This window comes from Haematobia irritans, chromosome 3, assembly GCF_050003625.1.
Source record: "Haematobia irritans isolate KBUSLIRL chromosome 3, ASM5000362v1, whole genome shotgun sequence".
Classification (NCBI taxonomy): Eukaryota; Metazoa; Arthropoda; class Insecta; order Diptera; family Muscidae; genus Haematobia; species Haematobia irritans.
The window spans coordinates 191,685,147-191,700,351 of NC_134399.1; the positions used below are offsets into that span (position 1 = coordinate 191,685,147).

A 15,205-nucleotide genomic window follows, 5' to 3' on the forward strand; every position below is an offset into this window, starting at 1 on the left:
GCATGCCCGCCTTGCATACACAAGGTCGTGGGTTCGATTCCTGCTACGACCGAACACCAAGAAATTTTTCAGCGGTGGATTATCCCACCTCAGTAATGCTGGTGACATTTCTGAGGGTTTCAAAGCTTCTCTAAGTGGTTTCACTGGAATGTGGAACGCCGTTCGGACTCGGCTATAAAAAGGAGGTCCCTTGTCATTGAGCTTAACATGGAATCGGGCAGCACTCAGTGATAAGAGAGAAGTTCACCACTGTGGTATCACAATGGACTGAATAGTCTAAGTGAGCCTGATACATCGGGCTGCCACATAACCTAACCTAACCTATGGTGCATTGGTTAGCATGCCCTCTTTACATACACTGGGTCATGGGTTCATTCCCAGTTTCGAGCAAACAGCAAAACAATTTTCAGCGGTAGATTATCCCTTCTCAGTATTGCTGGTAACATTTCTGAGTGTTTCAAAGTTATTTCATCGCAATGTTCCACATTGCGTTCGGACTCGTCTATAAAAAGGAGGTCGCTTTTCATTGATTCAATCACGAAATTAATTGATCCAATTATTTTTTTAATTGAATTGTCTTCAATCACAGAAGTGATAGTATCAATTAAAAAATTAATTGAAGGCCAATTAAAAAATTAATTGATCCAATTAAAAAATTAATTGTTACTATTAATATTTGTGATTGATTTTTTTTTTTCAATTAAAAAATTTCTTGATTCAATAAAATTTTTGATTGAATATTTTTTAAAACTCAATTAAAATTTTAATTGGAAAAATTTTTCGTGAATTTTTTTTTTCTGTGAAACATAGAATCGAGCAGCACTCAGTGACGAGGAAGAAATTCACCACTGAGGTATCACACTGTACTGAATAGTCAAACTAACATAAACTATGGAAGAGACCAGCTACTTTGTAATGGGTTTACACGTTAGGACACGACTTGGATCCATTCAAAAGAACACGTTCTGGGCCATCTTAGTAGGACTACCCTATAGACAAGTTATCATGAACTAGTTTGGGAAAAACTCTTAGGAAGATGTTTCAGTTTAAGCATTCGTATCGCACAATAGCATTTCAGTAAACTGTAGATCTTGTCAGGTTCCAAAATCAAGAGTATAGAAATCAATAAATTATTTAACAATTTTAAAATTGCGACAAACGGTAGCACTGGTACCGGCTTCATAAGAAGTTTGTAAAAACTGAGTTTCTCAATTTTGTATCAACGGAAACGGGCAACTATGGTAATTCAATTTCTTGAACAAATAAAGGATTTCTTTCTTTTTTTTCTATCACTTTTATGGGAGAACTCGTGGCCTAGTCTTTTTCTCTATCACTACTCTTTCTATTGACAGTTTAACACTAAACAAGTTGTTTGACATTTTTATTACTGATACGTAATAAAAATTTTTCACTTTTCAAGTAGATCTAAGTAGTTCAACACGAGAACATCAACCCCCCAGTAGCATCCATATGGAAACCATTAATCTGTACTAGAGAAGAAAATAATTAAAATTTCCTTGGGGCATATGCTAACACTTAAAATGAATTGATTGATAAGTGCATAGCTAAAGCCATGGCATTGATTTCCATGGCCCCCGAAATCACATCATTTTAGACTTCTCTCATCGGAATATTGATGAAATTCAAAAGAGTAATTTTAATTACCATTCCAAAATAAACACAATAAATAGTGTATGAATTAAAGGCAGAACAGTGGTAGACATTGAAGGAATGCGTTAAGGGGGCCTCCAATTTGGAGACGTAGTCAATCGAATGAATGAACAAAAATTAACATATTCCAAATTATGTACAATACATCGCGTCACTTTTCTTCAAAGTGTGCAGATATGTCCGGATAACATATGCTTCATGCAGCGATTTATCTCACCACGTACAAATTTCTATGTTTGGTATAATTTTCACTGCCCATATTCCTTATGTTTGCAGCGTATCATTTCCAGCTGTGATTCTGCTTACTGAATTGAATACCTTCTCCCGGATCTTAGGATTCCATATATTCGCTTATGGTCATCTATTAGTAGATATATTGGAATCATACCGGCTATTGCCTGCATTCAAAAAAAAAAAATAATAATAATAAAGTTTACTTTGATCAAAGATTTTTACCTTCCCTTAAGGATTTTGGTATTGATTCCAAGCCAAAGATGCAGCTTCTTTAAAATAAAGAAATTTTTTTAGCGACCTGCCTGGCTATAAATCTAGGACCAATAAAATTAAAATTGGGATACAGATATCATTTATAAAATTTTCATTCTCTTTTCGCGGTTTATTAATAAAGGTACTCACGTACAAACAAATGTCAGTTTAAAAATCCAAATTATACCAGACACTTCAAAGTAAAAAATGTTTTCGTAATTCCAAAAAAACTTTAAACCAAAAACGCTAAATCCTCAAAATAAGTCTTAGCCCATATTAGAAGCGTTTTTAGCTTAAATCTAAAGTTTCAATATTTCAGTCAATTTAAGGACAATTTCCTTAAATCAAAAATGTGTTTCTTTACTTTAAGAAAAATTTGCCTTAGTTCAAAGACATGTGACCGTAGAGGAGGGATGCAAATTTACAAAATGTGTGTCCTAAATTTAATGAAAACATTTTTTGAAGTAAAGATTCTAAACTTTATTTTAATTAAAATTTCATTATTTTAAAGAAATTTGTCCTTAATAGTTTGTAAATTTCGCATCCTAAAATATAGGTTGCGTAATCTTTAATATCAGGTAAATAGTTTTTTCAGTGTGAACAGTAGCAGCTGACACCGCTCTGTAACCAGAAATTAGTCTCAATGCCCTTCTCTGGGCCGATATTTGCTTATTTGCCTTCCGGAGTACCTGTGAGGGCTCCAAACATCGCCCCAAAATATGGAATACGCCACTTCTATTTTAAAGAAATTTGTCCTAAATATTTTGTAAATTTCGCATTTTAAAATTTAGGTTGCGTAATCTTTAATAGCAGGTAAGTACTTTTTTTCAGTGTGAACAGTAGCATCTGACACCGCTCTGTAACCAGAAATTAATTTCAATGCTCTTCTCAGGACCGATATTTGCGTATTTGCCTTCCGAAGTACCTGTGAGGGCTCCAAACATCGCCCCAAAATATGGACCGATACGCCCCATTTTCGCCACACCTATTTGTGGTCATAACATACCTCTAGATTTTAAATTTCAGGCACATCGGATAGAATAGAATATAGTTTCTAGAAGCCCAAGAAGTAAAATCGGTAGATTGGTCTGTATGGGGCTATACCAAAACGTGGACCAATAGGCTCCATTTTCGCCATACCTATTTGTGGTCCTAAAATACCTCTAGGTATCCAATTTCAGACAAATCCGATAGAAAAAACGTTTTCTAGAAGCCCAAGAAGTAAAATCGGGATATCGGTCCATATGGGGGCTATATCAAAACATGGACCGATAATCACCATTTACGGCACATCTCTTTATTTTCCTAGAATACCTCTACATTTCCAATTTCAGACAAATTGGGTAAAATCTACGGATTCTAGAAGCCAAAGAAGTAAAATCGGGACATCGGTCCATATGGGAGCTATACCAACACATGGACCGATAGACACCATTTTCGACACACCTGTTTGTGATCATAAAATACATCTTGAATTCTAATCTCAGGAAAACCGGATAGAAAAAACGGTTTCTAGAAGCCCAAGAAGTTAAATCGGGAGATCGGTCCATATGGGGGCTATACCAAAAGACATCATTTTCGACACACCTATTTGTGGTCATAAAATACATCTTGAACTCTAATCTCAGGATAATCGGATAGTAAATACAGTTTCTAGAACACCAAGAAGTAAAATCGGGAAATCGGTCTGTAGGGGGGCTATACCAAAACATGAACTGATGGGCACCATTTTGGCATACCTATTTGTGGTCCTCAAATACCTCTAGAAAATACGTTTGCTAGAAGCCCAAGACCCCAAATCGGGGGTCGGTTTTATATGGGTGCTATACCAAAACATGGACCGATAGGCACCATTTTCGCCATACCTATACATGGTCCTAAAATACCTCTAGATATCCGATTTCAGACAAATCGGATAGAAAAAACGATTTCTAGAAGCTCAAGAAGTAAAATCGGGAGATCGGTTTGTATGGGGGCTATACCAGAACATGAACTGATAGGCACCATTTTCGCCATACCTATTTGTGGTCCTAAAATACCTCTAGATATCCGATTTCAGACAAATCGGATAGAAAAAACGATTTCTAGAAGCTCAAGAAGTAAAATCGGGAGATCGGTCTATATGGGGGCTATACCAAAACATGAACTGATGGGCACCATTTTGGCATACCTATTTGAGGTACTCAAATACCTATAGAAAATAGGTTTCTAGAAGCACAAGATCCCAAATCGGGTGTCGGTTTTATATGCGGGTTATATCAAAACCTGGACCGATATAACCCATCTTCGAACTTGACCTGCCTGCAAACAAAAAATCAAAACCAAAATTGCAGGACGATATCTCCATTATTGATGACTGAAGCGTTATTACAACAGACAGACGGACATGCTTATATCGTCTTCGAATTTCTCCCTGATCAAGAATTTATATACTTTATATAGTCGGAAATCGATATTTCGATGTGTTACAAACAGAATGACCAACTCATTATACCCCCATCACCATTCTATGCTGGTGGGTATAAAAACCCAGCAAAAATAGCGTCGCCAAAAATGTAATGAAAATGTTCTTTTTGGATCCGGAAGTGGTGCAAAATTGACGCAGAAACTATGAATTTAACATGGGTTTGTCATAGGACGGAAATCCTCCATTTCAACAGCCGATGCACTGAATTTGCATCACTTCTTTAGCTGTGATCCGCATTCAATGTTTTGGATGTAAATTAAAAAAATCAGTAATATTTTGGCAAATAAATAATTTTTATAATTTTTAATAATTTTTAATGGATTCTAACGCTTATCGGGAACGTTTGACCTCAAATATTTTCAAAAATTCAAAATTTTTTCACATTGGATTTAGCATTTTGTTCGACAAAATTTAAATAATTTTGCACCATTTTATGAATTCTTAAACTGTTTTGAATCAATTTGAAGAAAAAAATATTAAAATTACCCATTAAAAATATGAAAAAAACATATTGTAAAAAATTGAATGAAAAGAACTTCCTGTGTAGTTAAAATAAAGAACATCAGTTTACATCTTCTGAAAGTGCTTTTAAAGATGTGCCTTTGAAAGAACTTCCAACTTTTTTTTGCTTGGAATTTAAATGTAATTTGATAGTCTCTAATTTATTTTACTTAATTTGGGATGTAGGTAAAACCATATCTCGTTGTATACAAAACTGTCATACGGACAATTCCAGCGTAGACATGATTGTATAATCGATTTAAAGTTCTTACCAATTCTTATTGGAAGCCTCAAAAACCCTAGGCCTGCTCAAGTATACCTCTGACGTACTGTACTCTAAAACTAACACGCTTCGAACTCATAAAATACTATAATAAGTGCACTCGACCGTCCGTCCGCATTGCTCATTAAGATAGAACCACAGTCTCCTGTGGCAGTAGGAGTAGTAGCAAATTGATTTTCTATTTGTTTTTGTTTCCCATCAAACTAATCAGTCGCCATCCATTCAAATATCCAATACGGCTATCCGTCAATCTACGAAAGAAGAAAATAACCACAAAGTTCATCACCACAATAAATTTTAATAGAACCATAATAATTGTTCCCTTTCGTTTTGTGGTGTTTCGGTTTTAGTGGCTTGCTGCTGTTGTTGTTGTATTTGGTGGTTTTGTGTGTTTGTTGTTGCTGTTGTCGTTGTTGAAACCGAATAACCAGCCATGAAATCCTACACATACAACTCATTAAATCGACATTAACGGCATTTCAATGGCGACACATCAATCAAACCGCACACAGCACACACACACAACAGGGTTTTCGCTCTATAATGCCTCTTCATCACATTATCGCGGACCGAGAACGAACTGTAATAGTAAAACGGTTTGCGAGCGCGCGCATGCGCCATGAAGCCCCCCCCTAAATGGGAAAACAATGGAGATGAGTGGCATTACCACACTTACAGACAATTCAAATCGCTAATGCTGTCTTTAAATGGAGAGGACCAACTGAAAATGTCAGCAGCTTTGTAAGTATGGTCCACACACTCATTCTAGCGTTAGTTACTGAATAAATCTCATGAGAATGACCTTTATTATTGAGCGTATCGAAATCTGACTGTTGACTGAATTATTATGAATAATTTGGCGCCAGCTAATCTAAAGGCATTGAATTGACATTTTGAGTATATCCAATTACATGTTTTATCGTCATGCCATGGATAATACAAATTTCGAAGGAGATTGTTTTTTTCGAGGCACTGATACAATAAAGTACTTTGAGGGGTACATATCAAAGTATTTATTTTCATGAAAGTTTAGAAAGTTTTTTTTGTTTTTTTTTTTTAATATTTTGATGAAATTAACATTTAAGTTATTGTACTGCAGTTAGAAGGAATTAAAAATGAGGCTTATTCATATATTTATTGTTAACTGAAAAAATTACTATTTCCAAGAACGTTTCACTATAAAGGTGGCATGCACGTTTGCCACTCGAGACAAAATTAATCTACCAAAATTTAGAAAAAATTTTAATAAAAATTGGCCAAAATTCTAAAGTAGAAAACTAAAAAATTTTTTGCTAAAATTTTATATCTATAGAAAATTTTGTCAAAATTTTATTTCCGTAGAAAACTTTGTCAAACTTTTATTTCTATAGAAAATGAGGCTTATTCATATATTTATTGTTAACTGAAAAAATTACTATTTCCAAGAACGTTTCACTATACAGGTGGCATGCACGTTTGCCACTCGAGACAAAATTAATCTACCAAAATTTAGAAAAAATTTTAATAAAAATTGGCCAAAATTTTAAAGCAAAAAACTAAAAAATTTTTTGCCAAAATTTTATTTCTATAGAAAATTTTGTCAAAATTTTATTTATAGAAAATTTTGTCAAAATTTTATTTATAGAAAATTTTGTCAAAATTTTATTTATAGAAAATTTTGTCAAAATTTTATTTCTATAGAAAATTTTGTCACAATTTTATTTCTATAGAAAATTTTGTCACAATTTTATTTCTACAGAAGTTTTTGTCAAAATTTTTTTTCTAAAGAAAATTTTGTCAAACTTTTATTTCTATCGAAAATTTTGTCAAAATGTTATTTCTATAGAAAATTTTGTCAACATTTTATTTCTATCGAAAATTTTGTCAAAATTTTATTTCTATCGAAAATTTTTCCAAAATTTTATTTCTGTCGAAAATTTTGTCAAAATTTTATTTCTAAAGAAAAGTTTGTCAACATTTTATTTCTATAAAAACAACAATTTATTTCTTTAGAAAATGTTATTTCTATAGAAAATTTTGTCAAAATTTTATTTCTATAGAACATTTCCTCAAAACTTTATTTCTATAAAAAAATTTATCAAAATTTTATTTCTATAGAAAATTTTGTCGAAATTTTATTTCTATAAAGAAAATTTGTCAAAATTGTATTTCTTTTGAAAATTTTGTCAACATTTTATTTCTATAGAAATATTTGTCAAAATTTTATTTCTACAGAAAATTTTGTCAACATTTTATTTCTATAGAAAATTTTGTCAAAATCTTCTTTTGTCAAAATTATATTTCTCAAAAAAAAATTTTCTCAAAATTTTATTTCTATAGAAAATTTTGTCAAATTGTTTTCTATAGAAAATTTTTCCAAAATCTTATTTCTATACAAAATTTTGTCAAAATATTAGTTCTATGGAAAATTTTATCAAAATATTATTTCTATCGAAAATTTCGATACAAAATTACACTCGAGACAAAATTAATCTACCAAAATTTGGAAAAATTTTTAATAAAAGTTGGCCAAAATTCTAAAAAAAATCAACAAAATTTTCGTCAAAATTGTGTTTCTATAGAAAATTTTGTCAAAATTTTATTTTCATAGAAAATTTTGTCAAAATTTTATTTCTCTAGAAAACTTTGTCAAAATTTTATTTCTATAGAAATTTTAGTCAAAATTTTATTTCGATCGAAAATTTTGTCAAAATTGTATTTCTATCGAAAATTTTGTCAAAATTTTATTTCTATCGAAAATTTTGTCAAAATTTTATTTTTATCGAAAATTTTGTCAAAATTTTATTTCTATAGAAAATTTTGTCAAAATTTTATTTTTATAGAAATTTTTGTCAAAATTTTACTTCTATCGAAAATGTTATCAACATTTTATTTCTATAGAAAATTTTGTCGAAATTTTATTTCTATAAAAAATTTTGTCACCGCTTTATTTCTATAGAAAATTTCCCGAAAATCGTATTTCTATCAAAAAATTTGTCAAGATATTATTTCTACAGAAAATGTTAACAAAATTTTAGTTCTATAGAAAATTTAGCCAATAATTTTGTCAAAATCGTATTTCTATGGAAAATTTTGTCAAAATTTTTTTCTATAGAAAATTCTGTCAAAATTATATTTCTATAGAAATACAATTTTTACAAGTTCTACAGAAAATGTTAACAAAATTTAAGTTCTATAGAAAATTTAGCCAAGAAGTTATTTCTATAGAAAATTTTGTCAAAATCTTATTTCTATCGAACATTTTTTCAAAATTTTATTTCTATCGAAAATTTTGTCAAAATTTTATTTCTATCGAACATTTCCTCAAAACTTTATTTCTATAAAAAAATTTGCAAAATTTTATTTCTATCGAAAATTTTGTCAAAATTTTATTTCTATGGAAAATTTTGTCAAAACTTTATTTCTGTGGAAAATTTTGCCCAAATTTTATTTCTATCGAAAATTTTGTCAAAATTTTATTTCTATAGAAAATTTTGTCAAAATTTTATTTCTATCGAAAATTTTGTCAAAATTTTATTTCTAAAGAAAATTTTATCAACATTTTATTTCTATAAAAACAACAATTTATTTCTTTAGAAAATGTTATTTCTATAGAAAATTTTGTCTAAATTTAATTTCTATAGAACATTTCCTCAAAACTTTATCTCTATAAAAAATTTGACAAAATTTTGTCGAAATTTTATTTCTATAGAACATTTCCTCAAAACTTTATTTCTATAAAAAAATTTTGTCATAATTTTATTTCTATAGAAAATTTTGTCGAAATTTTATTTCTATAAAAAATTTTGTCAAAACTTTATTTCTTTAAAAAATTTTGTTACAATTTTATTTCTATAGGAACTTTTGTCAACGCTTTATTTCTATAGAAAATTTCCAGAAAATCGTATTTCTATAAAAAAATTTGTCAAGATATTATTTCTACAGAAAATTTTAACAAAATTTTAGTTCTATAGAAAATTTAGCCAAAAAGTTATTTCTATAGAAAATTTTGTCAAAATCTTATTTCTATAGAAAATTTTGTCAACATTTTTTTCTATAGAAAATTCTGTCAAAATTATATTTCTATAGAAAAACAATTTTTACAAGTTGTACAGAAAATTTTAACAAAATTTTAGTTCTATAGAAAATTTAGCCAAAAAGTTATTTCTACCGAAAATTTTGTCAAAATTGTATTTCTATAGAAAGATCTGTCAAAAATATATTTCTATGGAAATACAATTTTGTCACAATTATATTTCTATAGAAATTTTGTCAAAATTTTATTTCTATAGACTATTTTGTCGAAAGAACTAAACAACGCGTTGACTTTTCTGGTACTCGTGAATACAACAACCTTCCACAGCATATTAAATTCTGCACATCAATATCTAATTTCAAAAATTTAGTTAAAGAGTTCTTAAAAACGAATATCTTAAATATCTTGTCATAATATTGCTTCTGATATAGTACTATTAACTAATATTTTCTTGTCTATAGCTAACATAACTGCTCTTAAAATTTATTGTTAATTAAATATATATACTATTATTTCTTATAGAAATTGAAATAAAATAATACTAAGTGTAACATTGCCAACTAGCCTCTCCAATGCCTTTGGGCGCTGAGGCATATATTATATTATAAACTATATGAATTTTTGTTAATAATAATAATAAAAAAAGTGTATTTCTACTAAAAATTTTATTTCTATAGCAAATTTTGTGAAAATTTTATTTCTATAGAAAATTTTGTCAAAATTTTTTTCTATAGAAAATTTTGTCAATATTTAATTTTTATAGAAAATTTTGTAAAAATAGTGAGGCTATCGTTTTTTTTTATTTTGCACAAACTCGTGGTTTGTCTGCAGGTCGAGATCTCTGTCGGTGGACCTTGTTTCGATATTGCCACCATGACATCTTGAGCATAGAATTAAATTAGAATTCTAGATGTGTTTCAATCTCCCAACTGACAGCTCGTAAAGCGTATCGTATTCACAACGTTTTGAAATACGAACGCTATTTGTGTTGTTTTCATCAAAGTAAAGGATTCATCTCGCCCAAAGAATGAAATTAAATCGTGAACATTTTCTTGAGATAATTTTTTAAACCTTTCGAAGTGGATTAACTGAAGACCAATACATCGATGAGCTCAATTCAATTTTTGGCGATGAAGCTCCTTCAAGGGTAAATGTTGATTGATGGCATGGTGAACTCAACTGAGATCGATTTTCACTCCAAGACAAATTTCATAAAAGTCGTCTAGAATCAATTGATGTCCCGGAAACCATTGTGTGTCAACTGATATTGCAGAATCGTCATGTGACCTATCATGAGATTGTATAACCTTAGGTATTAGGTTAGGTGGCATCCCGATGTATCAGGCTCACTTAGACTATTCAGTCCATTGTGATACCACATTGGTGAACTTCTCTCTTATCACTGAGTGCTGCCCGATTCCATGTTAAGCTCAATCCCTTGTCATTGAGCTTAACATGGAATCGGGCAGCACTCAGTGATAAGAGAGAAGTTCACCAATGTGGTATCACAATGGACTGAATAGTCTAAGTGAGCCTGATACATCGGGATGCCACCTCCTCCTCCTTTTTATAGCCGAGTCCGAACGACGTTCCACATTGCAGTGAAACCACTTAGAGAAGTTTTGAAACCCTCAGAAATGTCACCAGCATTACTGAGGTGGGATAATCCACCGCTGAAAAACTTTTTGGTGTTCGGTCGAAGCAGGAATCGAACCCACGACCTTGTGTATGCAAGGCGGGCATGCTAACCATTGCACTACGGTGGCTCCCTAAACCTTAGGTATTAGTGGGACCCGACACATTCAATATTGCAATATTGCATGAACATTTGGCCTTCAAAAAAAAAAAAAAATAAATAAATAAATAAAAAATGTGTACTCGTTGGATCCCATATAATTTGCCAATCGCTCAAAAAAGGATCATGTCGATTGGTCGAAGGAAATGCTGCTTTTTATAGCCGAGTCCACATGTTGAGAAAACACTCAGAAATGTCATCAACTTTACTGACGAGAGATCAGCAAACGTTGAAAAACTTTTTTGTTTTTGGTCTAATCTGAGATTTGTACGCAAGGACAGATATTTCTAAAGATTAATTTTCTTTGATCAATTATAGTAAAATAATAGTAAATATTTGTTAAGAAATGAATTTGTATATAATTTTTAATTATCTCAATTATCTTTCTACTTTCAGGATATAATTTTCTTTCGTAGATAAAAATGTAAGTTACTATTTTAACTTAGCTTTATAAATTTTACAATATTTTATCTATATGTAATTTCAATGCCTCTCAATCACTCTCACTTAAAAAATGGGAAAATTGAGATTATCTCAGGTCAAAAAAAAAGTAAAAAAATGCATTAGAGGTAAGTGCATATAAATGGCCAGCAATTACATTATCAAGAAAATGAGCTTAAATAATGTCATTGAATCTTTTTCTAAGCCATATATTGTCATTTTAAATTTTATTTATTTATAAAAAAACTGCTGTAACTGAATACGGTGAAACTTAACTGTTTATTTATTGTTCAAGAGAAAAAAATAATAAAAAAAAACAAATCACATTAAAAACAGAATGGAGGTGAAAAAAAAAGACCATACTGGAAAAAAGTGAATTAGATTTCACGCCAGACATGAGTACCGCATTTTATTTATGTTTATTTTTTTCTTCTTATTGTCTTCGTGGATTGTCTTGTGGCGCATGTCGTCAGTTTTATGTCAGTCTTTACACTTTAAAACCGTTAACACTCCCTACTTTTTTTTATTCATAAAAAAATCTTTGTAGAAAAAATAGAAGAAAAAACAAAGAAGACAAACGAAGAACCGCAGATAAGGTTGATGATTAGAGAATACAAATAAAACTAAAGACCGGCCAATGGACGCAATGGACGAACGGACGGACGGACAAGAGAAATGAAATAAAGAAAGCCCATAAACTTATCTTTTCTTTTATTAGTTTTATTTTAATATTTGTATAAATGGTAATGACATTGACTAATGTAATGAAGATATTTACATTGTCAAGATTATATGAAGATATTCGTTTACTTTTACCTTGAGAGTCATAAATTATTTAATTTGGTTTTATAAAAATTAAAAAAAAATTAAATAAAATAGTGAAGATTGTAATGTTACTTCTGTTTCAAGGGTTTCTAATTAAAACACCTGTTGGAAAATATTATATTGATTCGAAAGGATCTTTAGATTGCGCGAATACACACCCAGAGAAGGAATATCAGGTCATCAGGTGAGGTGATCAAACCTGTTCCAAGAGCAAAATAAATAGCTTTGGATCATTCAAATCCCCCGGACCTGATGGAATTACTAAGACGGAGTTAGGTTAGGCTATGTGGCAGCCCGATGTATCAGGCTCACTTAGACTATTCAGTCCATTGTGATACCACAGTGGTGAACTTCTCTCTCATCACTGACTGCTGCCCGATTCCATGTTAAGCTCAATGACAAGGGACCTCCTTTTTATAGCCGAGTCCGAACGTCATTCCACATTCCAGTGAAACCACTTAGGGAAGCCTTGAAACCCACAGAAATGTCATCAGCATTACTGAGGTGGGATAATCCACCGCTGAAAAAGTTTTTGGTGTTCGGTTGTAGCAGGAATCGAACCCAAGACCTTGTGTATGCAAGGCGGGCGTGGTAACCATTGCACCACGGTGGCTCCAAGGCGGAGTTACAAGCGGTAGCTGACAGAATTATCCCCTGGTTGTCGGCGATATATATAGGTTGTATCAACTTAGCATATATTCCAGGAAAGTGGAGGGAATCAAAAGTCGTTTTCATACCTAAAGCGGGAAAAGCCTCTCACTCGAATGCGAAGGATTTCCGACCAATCAGCTTATCATCATTCCTACTTAAGACTCTGGAGAGGATGATAGATATTTATCTTAGAACTAGCGTCGATTTAAGTTTGCTCTCGAAACGACAGCATGCATACTCGAAGGGCAGGTCTACTGAGACCGCATTACATGAATTAGTCAGCTTTATTGAAAGCTCACTATCTGTCAAAGAATACACAATCGTGGCGTTTCTAAACATCGAAGAGGCGTTCAATAACGTCCATCCGAGCTCGATATTAAATGGACTGACAACTCTGAATGTTGATCCAGGTATACTTAGGCTGTTAGACGAACTTCTAAGGAAGAGACGCATTTCAGCCACACTAGGACAAGCAAACATACAAAGGTATGTGAACAGAGGCACTCCTCAAGGAGGAAATGTTGCAATGTTGCTATAAACAACCTTCTGGTTTCCCTAGAAAAAGAAAGGATAAAAGTGGTGGCATACGCAGATGATGTGGCGCTAGCAGTCAGGGGAAAATTCCCATCAAGAGTTAGAGATATTATACAGAGAGCCCTCCGGATGACTGAGAAATGGGCGAAAGATAATGGTCTTGGGGTAAATCCTGCAAAGACAGAACTAGTCATGCACTGCATAGATCGCAAAACTCCCACGGTTGGGCCCATTTCCTTAGGGGGTATTGAAATTTCCTTTGGTGAGTGTGCAAAATACCTGGCGTTATTTTGGACAGGAAGCTGAACTTTAGGCTTAATATTGAAGAGAGGGCGAGAAAAGCCACGGTAGCTTTATACTCGTGCAAAAAGGCAATAGGGAAAAAGTGGGGACTAAAACCAAAAAATTGTACATTGGCTATATACGGCAGTGGTTAGACCTATAATGCTATATGGTGTTGTAGTCTGGTGGCCGGCACTTCAGAAACCGACTTGTTTAGATAAAGTTCAGCGTATGGCGTGCTTGTGTATCTCAGGTGCATTCAGCAAGACAGGAACAAATTCCCTTAATGTCATACTGCATCTATTGCCTTTAGATATTTTGGCCAAACAGTCAGCTGCAACAATGGCTGTGCGGTTGCGCGTGCTATTGCTGTAGTCGGAAAGCAGGTACGGCCTCAGTTTGGTCCTCAAAATAATGCCAGATATGCCTAACGTAGTGGATTACACTTTGGCGAGACCATTTTTCGACAAAAAGTTTGAGACTCTAATTCCCAACAGTGAGGCGTGGTGTACACGGACCCCGGGGAATAAAAGATATATAGATTTCTACACTGACGGCTTCAAATTGGATGGACAAGTGGGTTTCGGAGTATATTCTAAAGATCTGGAACTTCGAATAGCGAATAGCGAAAAGATTACCTGATCACTGTAGTGTTTTTCAGACTGAAATATTAGCAATAAGAGAAGTGGTGAATTGGCTGAGAAGTAATGCTCCAAGCAATATTGGCATTAATATATACTCAGACGGTCAACCTGCAATAAAATCCTTGGACTCTGTGTTCCTCAACTCGAAAACGTCCATCGACAGCCGCAAATCTCTCAATGAGATGGCTGAGCAGCACAATATTCATCTAATATGGATGCCTGTCCATATGAACTTACCGGGGAATTGCGAAGCAGATGAGCTAGCAAGGCTAGGAACTACCTTACATAACCTGTTGGTATGCCTCTGGCTACCTCCAAGCTCTTGCTGTGTGAGAAGGCTGTCATGATGGCAAATGTTCGATGGGAGAATTGTAACGACACCAAGCAAATATGGCCCCATTTAAACTTAAACCGAACACAAGTGTTCTCAAGACGTCAAATATCACTCCTGATATCTGCTATAACGGGTCGCTACCTGATAGGCGATTTTGCAAAAACCATTGATGCGAAATATAATGACTACTGTATGAGCTTTTTTGTCGAAAAAAAATCCGTTCTAGAAAATGCGATTTTTTTTTAATGTTTGACGTCAAACGTTTCAGACAAACGT

The 15,205-nt window shown here is 32.6% G+C and overlaps 1 protein-coding gene across 1 annotated transcript in view; it reads left to right on the forward strand.

Annotated features, from left to right (window-relative positions):
* Nucleotides 1-15,205, forward strand: part of fog (folded gastrulation) — a 222,057-nt gene that overhangs the window by 140,030 nt on the left and 66,822 nt on the right. The window contains exon 4 of the mRNA XM_075300953.1: nt 11,615-11,642. The gene's annotated coding sequence lies outside the window, so the exon portion shown is untranslated. The remainder of the gene's footprint in view (nt 1-11,614; nt 11,643-15,205) is intronic.